The sequence below is a fragment of the Schistocerca piceifrons genome, chromosome 7 (genome assembly GCF_021461385.2).
Source record: "Schistocerca piceifrons isolate TAMUIC-IGC-003096 chromosome 7, iqSchPice1.1, whole genome shotgun sequence".
Taxonomy (NCBI): Eukaryota; Metazoa; Arthropoda; class Insecta; order Orthoptera; family Acrididae; genus Schistocerca; species Schistocerca piceifrons.
Window position 1 is genome coordinate 96205745 of NC_060144.1, and position 16167 is coordinate 96221911.

Genomic DNA, 16167 nt, shown 5'->3' on the forward strand with positions numbered 1-16167 from the left:
ATAAGCTGGCGCCAGCAGAATGATCGGCAAAGATGTAGCGCGAAGATCGATGATAGGGGCTGGATCAAGAGCGCCTGTCACAAGAGAGGCCAGAGACACACCGACAAGCAGCACGCCGCCAACGCCCTCTTGACAGCGTGTACGAGCTTGTAGGCCGCAGCCGCTGACCGGAGGGCGCCAGCACTGACTCACAGACTACAATAGTAAAAAACGGTTAAGATGGCTCTGAGCACTGTGGGACTTAACATCTGAGGTCATCAGCCCCGTAGAACTGAGAACTACTTAAACCTAACTACGCTAAGGACATCACACACATCCATGCCTGAGGCAGGATTCGAACCTGCGACTGTAGCAGTCTCACGGTTCCAGACTGAAGCGCCTAGAACCGCTCGGCCACTCTGGCCGGCGGCTACGATAGTACATAGCGACCAGAATTGCGACAAGAGCAAGATTACCGATATTGTCTGCAAGAGGACTATTACTGAGGAGCTTGTACCACAACTCATGCACTCTATTCAAGTTAAGTAGCAGCTATCTGTTCATGTAAATAAAGAACCGCGTTAATCGATGTGTGCATTTGTGTTATAGAAAGAGGATATCAGCCACCAATAATAACATTCTCTCCCCTGCTTCCTATGATACAAGACAAGATGAGGATACTACGTTTTCGTTTTTCTGCCACTTCGCTCAGTGTGTTAGTAGAATATGAGGTCCTGTCGCACACGCTTGCCAAGTGTTGTGAGGGCTGGGTACAAGTGGTGGCTACCTGTTACAAATTTTTTTGTTGCGTAAGCAACAAGGACAGACATATTGTCAGTGGGTGACTGAGCTGCAAAGCCTTACTAGACAGCGTAGATTCAAAAGCGACTGTCACAAACATTAGAGTGATACAATGGTTCGTGATGCCATCACACACAATCTGGAACAGATTCTTATATACCTGGACCCTTCCACGCTACAGGTTCTGCAAATTACAGACTATCAGGATTCCTGCGAAAGTGCAGCAGACAGTTTTGATGTAACATAGTTTTCTCCCGTCGACAGCTGCGTCAAGCAGAACTTGCGACAGGCTCGCAAACAGCAGCCCAGTCCACCACCCACAACGCCAACGTCAACACGTGTCGAATCCAGCACAAGGTTTGAAGTCGTGCCCTAATTGTAATACGCACATGATCGCTGATCTTGCCCCTCGCCTGAAATGACTTTTTTTTTGCGGCAAATGGGGACCTGTACAGCCTGTGTACTTATGGAAGCTTAACGCAACCCCTTCTGTTACTCCATCATGCCAATATAACTCACAGAGACGGTGTGTAGTGTGTTTTCAGAGACCCATACTGTAGTTAGTGAAAAAACAAAAACAAAAACCGGAGCAATAGCATCTCAGGAAAAGTTCCCACTTTATATGCAGTGCTATGTGAGGACGACAAACTTTTTGTGTCTCTTAATATTGCTGGACAATCCGTCCAATTGCAACTTTATACTGGCGCTTCAACGACTTTCCTCAGTTGTACAATTTGCTAATTGCTTGGCAAAACGAAGTTGTGCACATCGCACCATACGCTGACGGAGTATAATGGCCAAGACATTCCTGTCTTATTCACTTTTACCTTTCCTCAAACTTCACGAAATGTGACAAAGACAGCGACGTTCAAAGTGCTTTCCTCTCGAGACAGTGCTATTATTTATGGTCTAGATTTCTCTGGTTGTCTGCAGCTCGTGGTCGTGCGGTAGCGTTCTCGCTTCCCGCACCCGGCGGTTGGTTGCTTGGGGAAGGAGACCAGACAGCGAGGTCATCGGTCTCATCGGAGTAGGGAAGGATGGGGAAGGAAGTCGGCCGTGCCCTTTCAGAGGAACCATCCCGGCATTTGCCTGGAGTGATTTAGGGAAATCACGGAAAACCTAAATCAGGATGGCCGGACGCGGGATTGAACCGTCTTCCTCCCGAATGCGAGTCCAGTGTCTAACCACTGCGCCACCTCGCTCGGTCCCGCGCCCTGGTTCCCGGGTTTGATTCCCGGCGGGGTCAGGGATTTTCTCTGCCTCGTGATGACTGGGTGTTGTGTGATGTCCTTAGGTTAGTTAGGTTTAAGTAGTTCTAAGTTCTAGGGGACTGATGACCATAGCTGTTAAGTCCCATAGTGCTCAGAGCCATTTGAACCATTTCTCTGGTTTGTTAGGGTTAAGCTGTCAGGACAATGTGCCTTCTGTTTCTCCCTTTGATCCTCGGGACACTGTTGCTAAAATTCGTGCAGAATTTCAGGATTTGTTTTCTGAGGGTTGAGGCAAAGTTAATAATTTTGTTGCCCATGTCACAATGAAGGACAATGCATAGCCAAGTTTTGTTAGAGCTCGTTCTGTTCTTCAGGCTGTTCTAGAATAGGTAGGTGGCTTTGCAACCATATATCTTGCAAGATTTTGGGGCTGTAGCACTGACTACCAGTCACTGGACGTCCCCTCTTGTTATTCTGAAGAAGCCGTTCGACAGACTCTGGTTGTGCATTCATTTTAAGAAAATCACTCACATTTGTCCTCTGCCACGCTCTGAGGAATTGATGGATAAATTGGGTGCCGGTCTTTACTTTTTCAAACGTGATCTGCGCGAAATTTACTTTCAGATACCTCTGCATGAGCAGTCACAACAAGTCTTTGTCATTAATTCTGATCTTGGTCTCTTCAAATTTTTGAGACCACCGTTTGGCAGTACTTTTGCACCCGCCGTATTTTAGCGATTTCTGCAGCAGTTGATTGCATAGGTTCCTATTTACTCGAATTATTTAGTTGAAATTGTCGTCTCAGGTCACACTCCTGAAGAACACATAAGCAAGCTTCGCATTCTGTTTCAAGTGTTGTCTGCAGCTGGTCTCAATTGTAACAGAAAAAAATGTGTGTCTTTTCACACTGAACTTGAGTGCTTGGGACACGTCATTAATAGCCAGAGTGTTCACCCACCGCAATCACATTTGCTTGCTATCCGTGACCTTTCACTACCGCGCAGTGCGTGGGATTTGAAGTCTGTGTTAGGGAGGTTCACGTATGACATCAAATTTATTCCTAACGCTACTCAAATAGAGGTTTCCTTGCACCATCTGTGCCAAAAGAATGTTGGCATTGTTTGCTTGCAAAATTATCAGACTACTTTCCAGAAGATGAAAGCTGCTTTGCTTAGTAATCGATGCCTTTTCTTATTTTGATCCAGCAGCTGTCGATGCTTCCTCTTTTGGCATTGGTGCAGTTCTGACAGATAAATTTGATAATGTTCAAAGGCTGATTGCCTTTGCTTCAAACCTGTTAAACAAAGCTCAGTGTAATTATTCACAAACAGAAAAAGAGGCTCTCGGCCTTGTCTATGATGTCACTAAGTTTCACCAGTATCTTTTTGGAAAAAATTCTACTTGTTGACTAACCATAAACCTCTGAAATCTTTATTTAGCCCTTTCCAGCCAGTCTCAATACCCCATAGCGCAGAAGTTCCAACGGTGTGATATTTTTTTGTTAAATTAGCAGTATGAGGTAGTATATCAAACCATTTCTAAGCGTGGCAGTTCAGATGCTCTCTCTCACCTCTTTGTTGCCCAGGTTCAACATTCGACGAGTCCTCTGCTTCTTGTTGCTACATTGATGCACAAGACACATTTGCTTTGCATAGCTTTCTGCTTAACCATCAGAAAATTGCCCAGGCCACAGAAGGGGATCTTCATATGCAAATTCTGTTACTCTGCATCCGCACCGGTTGGCCGCATTTCACCTGACATATTTGTAGCTCTGTGATTCGCCGATATTTTGCCCATTGGCACGTCTTTGCAGTTCACCAAGATGTCAAATGTTCAATGCACTCTTAACATCTAAATCAAATGTTCAAATATGTGTGAAATCTTATGGGACTTAACTCCTAAGATCATCAGTCCCTAAGCTTACACACTACTTAACCTAAATTATCCTAAAGACAAACACACACACCCATGCCCGAGGGAGGACTCGAACCTCCGCTGGGATCAGCCGCACATTCCATGACTGCAACGCCCTAGACCGCTTGGCTAATCCCGCGCGGCACCAAGATGTCATTTTGCTTCACACCGATAATGACAAGTCACATATAGCGGTTCCCCAAGCTTTCCTGCCTGACGTGCATCATTTGCTACACCAAGGTCACAGGGCCACCATTTTCGCCAAGTAGTTGGCATGATGTCAGTGCACTTGGGAAGATCTGGATGTTTTAAACTGAACAGGTGGCTTCTCATTCCAAGCCTGTCCTGAAAATCAGTCAGCTCCAACTCAGCAGTTCTTTGCATGGACAAACCTCAAGCAATTTGACAAAATTTGCACTTGGACTGCATGAGTTCTTACTGAAACGCACATTGGCTCTTCATCGTTGACACTTTCAGCAAATTTCCCATTCTGGTTCCTACGCATTCTGCTCTGGCTCGTTGAACAGTCCACTGCTTGTCGTCGAACTTTTGGCTTGATGGATTGCCTGAAGTCACAGTCAATGGACATCAATTTGTTGCCACCGGGTTTGAACACTTTTGCACCACCTCTGGCATATCTCTCACATCATGAGTACACAATTCCACATGGAATCTAACTTGCGAAGCTGGACGCTTTGTACGAACATTTAAGCTACAGATGGACAAACTTCATGCCTCCCACACATGACATTAAGCTCTGTTGCTCTTCCTATCTCTCTACCACTCCCAGCTTCACGACAGACCATCGCCGGCAGATCCGTTACATGAACAATGTCACCGCGCCTTGTATCAGTTGGTGCACCCGCTGCAGCAGGTGGCACCCATTCTGCCCAGAAAGGCAAAGCACCAACTAACGATTCACTCTTTTACAGACTGTTCGGTGGACGGAGGTGCTGCAAGCAAGGCACCATTGTACGTTTACTAGGACGTTCTTCGTTTCTCCTGTAGCGATTGAGAGGATTCTTGAGGCGCCCCCAGAATCAAATGCATCCCTGTCAATTGTGTGATCCTGCCATAGGCTTTGTGCTTTCAGATTCTGTGGCTATCTGGACGCAGCTGCATCTGGCTCCCGTGGGCCCCCCACCCTCAACAATGATCCCAGAGGCGACAGAAGTCGACGTCCTTTTACAGTTGTCGCCAGCCCGACAGACTTCCCAGAGGCTGTCACAAAGGCCTCGTCAGGTCCCTCTGGTGTCATGAAGAAGCCTCTGTCTTCGTTTACTCCTCTGTCTCTGGATGTAGGTGCGTCCCTCTACCCCGTGTTTCAGCTTGTGCTTTGGGCAGCATCGGTCTCAGTTTCGGCTCCCGTCTCCTCATTACCACCTGCGCCGAGCCCTGTCCCCGTTGTCGTTAGCTCATCTACACTACACGTCTATGGTGAGGAGGTTTGGTGAGGAGGGATGTGGTACCATGTATGTATATCGAAAGGTGTGTAATGGAATGGCAAGTTTCCATCTGACGCCAATAGTAGTCGCGCGGGATCTGGCGGACCCCATAGGGCAGTGGTTCCCAACAAAATTTTCTCGAGGACACTCTCATCGAGCATGATTGGTACTTTGTCACATCACAGTATCAGCTACCGAAAAAAAGCCAAATTAAGAGTCTTTATACGTTTTCTATTTTTGGTACTTAGAAAAAACATTGACATATTTATTATTGAAAAAATATTGAGCTTAAATCTTAGTTCAATTTAGCCATCATTGTTATTGTTAAATTTTTGATTATTGCTCAAAATCTTTGTCTTCAAATCTGGGTGTTTAGTATAATAAACTCCTTAAAAAAGTAAAAATTGAATATGAAGTGAAAATGACAGGGAAAAATTAAATCTGATGGTATTGGTCTTTCAAGTGTACTACACTTGAGATTCCATTGAGCAGATATGTATGAAAAATAAGAAAACACTAATTTCATACAAGGTATTATTTATTTAAAAAAATACAGTTACAACAGAGTACTCCATCAGTATACAGTTAGTTTTCAGTTCAGATGAGTTCCATCTGACCTATGAGTCCGTTATTTCTGAAATATTGGGTTCCAAACTTGAAACTTTCACTGAAATCCGACCGCATGTCAAACTGTTTTAATACTGTTTTAATACAGAATATTGAATATGTAAACAACACGGTCTCTGAATCCACTGGCAATAAGTTAACAATGGCCGATTGTCGCCTGAAATGAGAGTTTCTGTGTAAAGTGACTGTCAGTTGTCAGCTGCAAAGAGGCAGCGCGCGCAGTCTAACCGCATACAGAAGAACTATTTGCCTCTATCTAAATCTCTCCCCACTAAACCTCTCCCTACCTCCCTTCCCCCCCCCCCCCCCCCCCCCGAGTCCTTTTGTATTCCACTCCTCTGCCTACCGCACTCCCTGTCGCCCTGTCGCGTCTGCCCAGCGCCCCCCACCCCTCTTATGGGTCCTCATCCTCCATCAGCTCCTTTCCCGGCTCCCCCCCATTTTTTTATTTTCCCATCATCCAGTTTCTCCCCCCACCTGCTCTCGGCTATGGTATGTCACATTTGCCACCTTTTTAGTGCAGTGTTCCAGTGACTGTTCTGTGTTGTTCGTCTTTCTCGTGTTGCGAACAGAAACCATGCTGTAGCTGGGTGTGAATTTTATGTCTTTTGCGAACAGAAACCAGACTGCCGCCGTGTTTTTTTAATTGTCTGTCTATTGTTTTACCTGTCTGCTTTGTATATATTTTCTTAGCGTCATCATCCCCCTGTTCTTTGTTTTAAGTTCCACGATTTCTTTTCGCCATGTTACTCTTTAAGTCTCCGATTTTATCGCCAGTTTTTAATATTTATTCTCTTCATCTTTCTAACAAAGTCTGTAGGCTGAAGAGCGGCATACTAAGCTGCTGCCAGCTCACCCCCTTCGGGGGGGGGGGGGGGGGGGGGCAGGAAAAACAGGAGAAAAGAAAGCTCAGCCAGCCAGTCTAACCTCGAGTTCGTGTTTGTTAGGTTTCCATCTGACTCCGTTATTCGATCTTGCTGTTCGTTCTGTCCTTAGTTGGTCGTGTCCGTCCTCTCCCGCTGTGTTGTTGTTCGTGGGCCTCTCCGCGGGTCCCGCAGCGCTTTCCGTCATTTCAATACCGCGACCGTCCCTGTCGCAGTTACAACAATACGAAATATATTTAATATATTTTTTATTCTAATAGCATCTTCCTGACCGCTCTGGCACAGCTCGCGGACTCCTGGGGGTCCGCGGACCACCTGTTGGGAACCACTGCATAGGGCAAATCCACCAAGCCACACGTTCAGCAGCTCTGTACTGCGAGGGCGCTCTGCCACCACAATATAAGGCGACAGGTGGCAACTGCACACCCCACTTGCACTTGGAGCCTCATTGTGACGACACCATCATTCACGCTAGCACAGTGAGTGTCTTCCTTGTTGACGTGAAGCTGGAGTCCGTTTCTTGCAGCTTATTTTTGATGAGACTCCATATGCTTCGAGAAATACCAGTTAAGTAAATCTTCTGTTTACTAACTTGCTACCAAATCGTTTCCGCTTGTGTCCAGCTTTCCTGCAACTACAGTTGTCGCGCCACACAGTGGCCCACCTGTCCTTACTATTGTATACAACGAGTATGAAGTTGTACACTGCAGAAGTGTGCATGATTGCTATGCAAGTCCACAACCGTTACCTGCGCTTGCCACTATTTGGCAGGACGAATGGTCGCTCTGTAGTGAATTGGAGATAGGGATACTGAGTATGTAAATAATATTAACAACGTGAACATAGCTTTGTGCAAGGTGAAGCAAGGCGGCTACAACCTAATGGGAAAAATCAAATTGAAATCGGCAATTTCGCTACGGTTTTGATGAAGAGGAGAAGTTAAAGATGTAGTGGATTGTTATACGCGTAAAAAAAGAGTATTCTCACTTTGGAACTAAAAGTGGGACTTCGAATTTGTTGAAACAAAAGTGTAAGGCTTAAGGGTATATGGAACGCCCTATGCTTACAATTTTAAATTGAGCTAAAAGTTAGGAACATTTTCTCATTTGTTATTTGGACGATACTATTGATTTTTCACTGAACGCAGAGATATGTTCTGCTTTTATGCTGAATTATTAATTTTGAAAAAATAATGTATAGGTTTTCAGATATTTTATTTTTTGTAAATGTTAAAAAAAGTTACACATTTTAACAAGTATTTTAAAATTTACATCCATTAATACAAAATAATTCCACATATCTTTTAATTAAGATGTATTAGAAGGTCTTAAGGAACAACTACAGAAAATTTCATCTTTCTACTATAAATAAGCCCTGAGAAAATGTACCTTATACACAAAAAAACTAAAGTTACGGGGAAATTAGCTTCAAAGTTTTTACTTCAGTACAAGCCTGCTCCATAGCTTTTATTATCAGAATCGTCCAATAGCTTCCTCTTGATGGCTCTGTTATGCTATCTAGCCATCTTTGAATATACTTTTATGGCATTATCTGAAAACCTGAGCTGTTCCTTGTACAAACAAAGCATAGCTGTGGCAGTTCGTAGTCCTACACAGAGCCCCAACTTCTGCAGAACTTTGCACTTTGTTATATTGCCCTGATTGAATGATGAAACAGCATCATAAACGCCAAAGTGAAGTGTGTTTATACCCACAAATACAGTTTTAGGTAGTCTATTCCATATCACATGGTTCACACACTCATTTGGATTTTGAGTCCAGCCATGAAGACATTTCTTTAGTAGACTAATATCTGCGAGGTCTCGGAATATTGGTTTTATTTCATCCATTATGGCAGGTGGCAGGTGATTAGGGTGATTGTATTGTTTCTTAGTTACCTTGCCTCTGTTGTACTTGCACCAACTATCGTCTCCTTTTGGACATAGCCCATGTTGGGGATTCTCATTGTTTGAAGCTGTATGAAAAAACAGAGCCCAGACTGCTCTTCTCATTAATTCTGCATGTGCTGTATTCTGTCTTATTGCTAGACCATAGCACTTCTGAATATGATCTATTGTAGCATCTGTCAGTCGATTTTTCCCATCTAAAGTTTTTCCATCGCTCAATTTCTTGCCTTTCATGCTAGCCTTGAGCCGTCGAAGTCTTGATCCCATCCTTTTCTGAACATGGGCAACATACCCCAGTTTGGAAATTTTCACATCGTTATCATAGGGTCTCAGTTCCTCAATTTCTTTAAAAGCCTTTGAGTCACCATCTCCAAGATAATTTATGTATCTAACGTTGTACCATTTTACTGAGTGTTGATAAATACTTCTTACACCAGCAACTTCCATACCACCACTTGACCCATAGTAATTTGCCATGCACTCTTCTTCATGTTTATTTTTCATTTTCTCCTTGCATCTGCAATGCTTGGAAAGAATTGCCACATCAACTACCTTACCAGTGTCCACACATGTAGCTGTTACTACACCATTCAGCGATGTATGGCCTCTCTTCTGCAGCTTCCATCAAAAGCTATGGACAAGTCTCTGCTATTATTATTTTCAACAACTGCTTCCTCCACAGCATCTTTCATGTTTTCCTGTGCCACATCTTCTACAGCAGAGCCTATTGCAATTATGTGTTTGTTAAATTTTGAAGGTGGAGGAGGGAGGTTCATCACACCACACAACATGGCACCTGCAGCCCTGCCCTTTCCTATACACCGTAATCCATAAACCAGTCTAATGTTTATAGTTTACCTGTATCTGCAGTAACATGTGAGGAATTGAAGAAAGTAACACTGTGTTTGCAATAACTGCACATCAACTCTAATTCACAAGCAAGTCCTACATGTGTTTCAATGAAACACCACATTTTCCACATTGTTTGCAGCACACATTGTTCTCCAAACCTTCTGATAATAAAGAGACGTTACTTACCTCATATTTTGTAGTCCCAGCATTTAGTTTCTTGTATTCTTCTTCAATTCCAGCTAGTTCTCTTCTTGAAGCACTTTCCGGTGTAGTGGCAGCAGTATCACTCAATGTATCACTACCAGTGTTGAGGTTAGTCGCTACTGGGACATCAGATACTGATGAAGATGAATCAGATGAATTTTTAGTACACTTTACTTTCTTGCGCCAATGTACACGCTTTCTAAATACCTTCAGACTAGGTCTTGGCATGTTGAAGGAAAGAAAACTCAATGACTAGTCCACATACGACTTCCACAACAATGACATGGATGTACTCACAAAGGAAACAATACAAATGGTGCAGAAACTATTGTCAACTGTCTAGCAGTGTAGCCAACAGAAAAGCTAACTCTCTTGTGCTCAATTATATCTCTGGCTAGGCTGTCTATATCAGGTATATCTCGCGTCTCATAAACAAGGTGCGGAACATCGTGGGTCGAAATTATTTAAAAAAATTATTTAAAATAGTTCTATTCACGTCAACCAAATATTTTATACATGGTATTAAACGGGAGAGTCGAAATTTTTCGAAAATGCATTTACCCAAAAATCGATTTTTTCATCGAAAAACACATTCCGTATACCCTTAACGAAATAGTGCTACATTTTTTTAACACTAACAGAGAAGTTCTTGAAGTTCCCCCGAGTATGAAGGCATTACATCGAAAAAGAAACTCATCAGTCTTGTCAATAAAGTCATTTTGACCTCTCAAAGTTTCACGTGCAGATGGTTTTGTTGTAATGGTAAGTTCCCTATTCATGTGGGGGGACAAGTACCATGCTGCAATCTAAGAACTGCTCCTTCACAGAACTATTTCGACTCATTGGAAGGAATTCACCGTTATTATGTGGGAATCTCTTTATGGAACGGGTAAAGAATAGACTGGCTAAGTTATATAACAGTTTGGTTATGATAGGCATCTATTTTCACAGTCATAGTTGCAGAATGTAAATTAGAGATTCGAACTCCAGCAGTCGGAAATACAGGCCACGCGCTAAAGTGCAGGACCGTACCGAACATCTGAAAATGATTTAGAAAATTACAGTGTTGGGTTGGTGCAAAAGTTCGTATCGTTTTTACGTAAGTTTAATAAACACAAAAGATACAAAATGGTTCAAATGGCTCTGAGCACTATGGGACTCAACTGCTGAGGTCATTAGTCCCCTAGAACTTAGAACTAGTTAAACCTAACTAACCTAAGGACATCACAAACATCCATGCCCGAGGCAGGATTCGAACCTGCGACCGTAGCGGTCTTGCGGTTTCAGACTGCAGCGCCTTTAACCACACGGCCACTTCGGCCGGCAAAAGATACACGTGAGACAATCTTTAGTCATCAATAACATGTTTACAAACTGTCTGCTAACACTGGGGTAACTTTCCGGTTGTGCGATTGTAGAAATCACGTGGTTCTGAGGCGAAGAACTCATCGAGCAATGTTCGGGAGCACTTTCATCCGAAGAGGAAGTTCCTCGAAGACTGTTCCATAGACAGCGTGTAAGGTGAAAACCTGAGGGCGGAAGTTCAGGTGAATAAGTTGGGTGCGGAATGTCTTTCAATCCAACTACTGTATAGTGATTTTGTCAGTTTACCAAAAAAATGGCTCTGAGCACTATGGGACTTAACATCTGTGGTCATCAGTCCCCTAGAACTTAGAACTACTTAAACCTAACTAACCTAAGGACATCACACACATCAATGCCCGAGGCAGGATTCGAACCTGCGACCGTAGCAGTCGTGCGGTTCCGGACTGAGCGCCTAGAGCCGCTAGACCACCGCGGCCGGCGTCAGTTTACCAGAAAGCCGGCGGGCGTTATTGTAGAGTAGCATCGCTTCACGCAGTCGTCCTTGTCGTTGTTCTTGCATTGCATATGCATGCGTCTCAGTCGCTGACAGTAAATGTCAGCAATGACTGTTACACCTCAGGTAGGCAATTCGTAGTACATCACACCGTAACTGTTCCACCAGATGCGTATCATTCTTTCCTGTACGCGCGCAGGTCTAGTTGCTGCTTTGCTTTGGGCTCGGTCGTTCCTTTCTTTTCCGTATGTAAGCATAAAGACATTGTACATCGGGAGTGCTCATGCCGGCATAAAGTAAGCCATCTATACTGGATTAGTTTAATTACTATCCCAACCTCTACACTAACAAGCGGACCGCGCCTACTCTTGATCGTCAAAATTTTTAATGTGTGCAGGGCTTAGCCAGAAATTAAAGTGACCGAAGTTGGAGCTCTAGATGGCCAAGAATTCAGTAAAAAAAAATTAAAAAATAAAAAAATTCTGGCGCGGATAGAGTGAGGCATGAGGCTTTTGTGGTAATCCAATTTCCAGGAAACGGTTGGTGTGGCGGGAAGGCTACAGAACGATAATCTGAGGATCGTGGATTCGAGTCTTTCTGTGAGAACATTTCTTACTTTTGTTTTCAGTGTTTAAGTTCCTTACACTGTAAATAAACCGAAATAATGCTAAAAACATTGCATTTATTAATATTTTAATAAAAGGCATGACAAGGAAACCCAAAGGAAAATTTGGTGGGGGTTAGACGTCATTACTTCATCAAAATCTTGGAACCTTACAACAACAACCTTATACAAAAAAAATTATTCATGTGATGAAGTTTTACGTGAAGGAAACCAAATTTCTTCTTTTAACTGACTCGTGGAGAGGACAAAAAACTCCACGGCGAGTTTTTCAAGCTGATGGATTGGGATCATGCGCTATTAAAGTGATTCCTCCACCCACCCCCAAATGCACTCGTTAATGCTACCTTTTGATAGAAACACTTTGAAATAGCTCTTTTTCTCATCGAGAATGGGAAAGAAATCGCGTTCCGAGAAAGTCATCAATACATATCAAAATATACCCTATTGCCGATCACATCAAAATACATCGCCTTCCCGACGATTGATCAAATGATGTGCTACGAGTGGTCAGCTGGAACACAATGCGTCAAGAGGGAACGTTTTATGAATGTAAACCAAACACGTTCTTAAAAACCACCATGTAATTGTAAAAATGCAATGTTTGTAATATGTGCAAGATGCCAAGAAAAATACTGTTTCTCGTGTTTTTGCGATGAATATAACTCCAGCACGTGTAAATCATCGACTATTAAAATGATGAGAGTATCTAATTTTATATACGAAATACTAAATTCTCTTGTGTGCCTTACAATTCCTCTCTGCAAATTTGTTCGCAGTCCCGATTTATCATTGACCCTCCCTTTAAATGCATTTTACTGAAATATTAATGAATACACACACAGAGCATTGCCTAGGTTTACTTGCGATGTAAGGAAGTTAACCACCGAAAACAATAAAAAATTAAATAGCAATTTCGACAGAAGGACTCGACCCTAGGACCCTCGGATTGTATTCTTGCCACTGCGCCAACCGCTTGCTGTACGTAATGTTAACGAAAGAGACTCATCTCTCTCTCTCTCTCTCGATCTGCTCCAAAAATGCTATTTTGTTCTAAACGCTTGGTCGTCTGGAGCTTAAACTTCCGTTATTTCCATTTGTGGCCAAGCGCTGCGTACGTCATAAATCTGGACGAAATCGGCGATGACGGGTAGGCATGGCTCACTTGTAAGTGCTCGTAGGCACACCGGAAAGTATATTCCACTGTGTGAGGTATCAGAAAGATATTTGCTTACAACTAACAGTAGCTGTTGTAGATCTCTTTTACGACGATATAGGACATGCCTTAGTATTACAATTTCAGAACAACAAAAATAAAGTAATTCATGTATACAGGTATTTACAGGTCTAGTACGATGAGCACAGGACATGTAGTCGAACAGAACCTTATAATAGGAACCATCACGGCATTAACCCGACAGCCGGCCGGTGTGGCCGTGCGGTTCTAGGCGCTTCAGTCTGGAACTGCGTGACCGCTACGGTCGCAAGTTCGAATCCTGCCTCGGGCATGGATGTGTGTGATGTCCTTAGGTTAGTTAGGTTTAAGTAGTTTTAAGTTCTAGGGGACTGATGACGTCAGATGTTAAGTCCCATAGTGCTCTGAGCCATTAACCCGAAATACTTTAGGGAAACCACAGAAAACGTAAATCAGGATTGCTGTATGAGGACTGAAACCTCTCACCCCCCATCAATCCCGAACAGTAACTCATTCGCTTTACCTTTATCACCAAATACTGATTTACAAATAAATTATTTAATAAAGAAAATGTCTAATATTGCAGTGTTCATTTTTCAGTCCCAGTCACTGCATAAACTATACACATACATTGTTTGATAACACTGCACACACTATCGGCTGATGTCAGAATTATTTTGTGCACACCAGCTTCCCATTTGTCAGCCTGAAAAACTGAGTCAGCATCCCCGTATAACGACTGAGATGTTGAGCTCAGAAAGAGGATAACCTATCAGCATTATACAAAGCATAACACTGGGAGTACGCTTTTCAAGAAAAGGAAAAAATAGAGAAAAATACGGGTTAACAAGTTCCTTTTAACCACCTTTTTAAATAAGTCTGTTTAGCAATTACCTTTGGTAATGTATTGTTGAATTTTATTCCTCGGTAGAAAAAACTGTTTCCAGTTTTATGTTTATTCTTTCTTGGCACATGCAAGTTTATATTTTGTTCCACGCTCATGGACAGAGCTCTTTTTACAGTGTTTATCAATGTTATTTTTTTATGTGTGCAACTTCAGAACCCAAACTGTGAAGCTTATTCAAGTAACTCATTGATCTGTCTTTCATGACTGATTCTATTATTTTTGGCGATTATGACCGCAGAGAAAGGAGCCGGTGATTTTTATGTGTTCTGAATTACCTTTTCTTAGCAGAGATACAATTTCCCTTGTTTGAAGGACTCGTTTGTTATGTTTGTTAAGGGAGCTTATATATTCTCTGTGCACTGTTTCAGCGCTTTGTAACATCATCACGGAATCACGGTACACAGACTGTATGGCGGCTAATGAAGAAATATCAGACATTACATGTTGTGTTTCTGACTGCCATTTGCAGATCGTAATGTATGGATCTGCATATCTGCTAGCGACTGCAGACATGTGCTGCCAAAATTTTCAATTTCTTCATAAGTATATTGTCCAAAGTAAGTAAGGTGATCACCCTTCCTGAAACTCTGATGATCCACTGAGCGCAGCAGGGTGAGAAGTTCGCCATTCACTCGGTCTACACCATTAGTACACTACTGGCCATTAAAGTTGCTACACCACGAAGATGACGTGCTACAGACGAGAAATTTAAGCGACTGGAAGAAAATGCTGTGATATGCAAATGACAAGCTTTTCAGAGCATTCACACAAGGTTGGCGCCGGTGGTGACACCTACAGCGTACTGACATGAGGAACGTTCCCGATTTCTCATACACAAACAGCAGTTGACCGGAGTTGCCTGGTGAAACGTTATTGTGATGCCTCGTGTAAGGAGGAGAAATGCGTACCATCACGTTTCCGACTTTAATAAAGGTCCGATTGTAGCCTATCGCGATTGCGGTTTATTGTATCGCGACATTGCTGCTCGCGTTGGTCGAGATCCAATGACTGTTAGCAGAAAATGGAATCGGTGGGTTCAGGTGGGTAATACGGAACGCCGCGCTGGATCTCAACGGCCTTGTAATACTAGCAGTCGAGATGACAGGCATCTTATCCGCATGGCTGTAACGGATCGTGCTGCCACGTCTCGATCCCTGAGTCAACAGATGGGGAAGTTTGCAAGACAACAACCATCTGCACGAACAGTTCGACGACGTTTTCAGCAGCATGGACTATCAGTTCGGAGACCGTGGCTGCGGTTACCCTTGACGCTGCATCACAGACAGGAGCGCCTGCGATGATGTACTCAATGACGAACCTGGGTGCACAAATGGCAAAACGTCATTTTTTCGGATGAATCCCGGCTCTGTTTACAGCATCGTGATGGTCGCATCTGTGTTTTGCGACATCGCGGTGAACGCACAATGGAAGCGTGTATTCGTCATCGCCATAGTGGCGTATCACCCAGCAGGATGATATGGGGTGCCATTGGTTACACGTCTCGGTCACCTCTTGTTCGCATTGACGGCTCTTCAAACAGTGGACGTTACATGTTACATTTCAGTTGTGTTACCGAGCGAGGTGACGCAGTGGTTAGCACACTGGACTCGCATTCGGGAGGACGACGGTTCAATCCCGTCTCCGGCCATCCTGATTTAGGTTTTCCGTGATTTCCCTAAATCGCTTCAGGTAAATGCCGGGATGGTTCCTTTGAAAGGGCACGGCCGATTTCCTTCCCCATCCTTCCCTCACCCGAGCTTGCGCACCGTCTCTAATGACCTCGTTGTCGACGGGGCGTTAA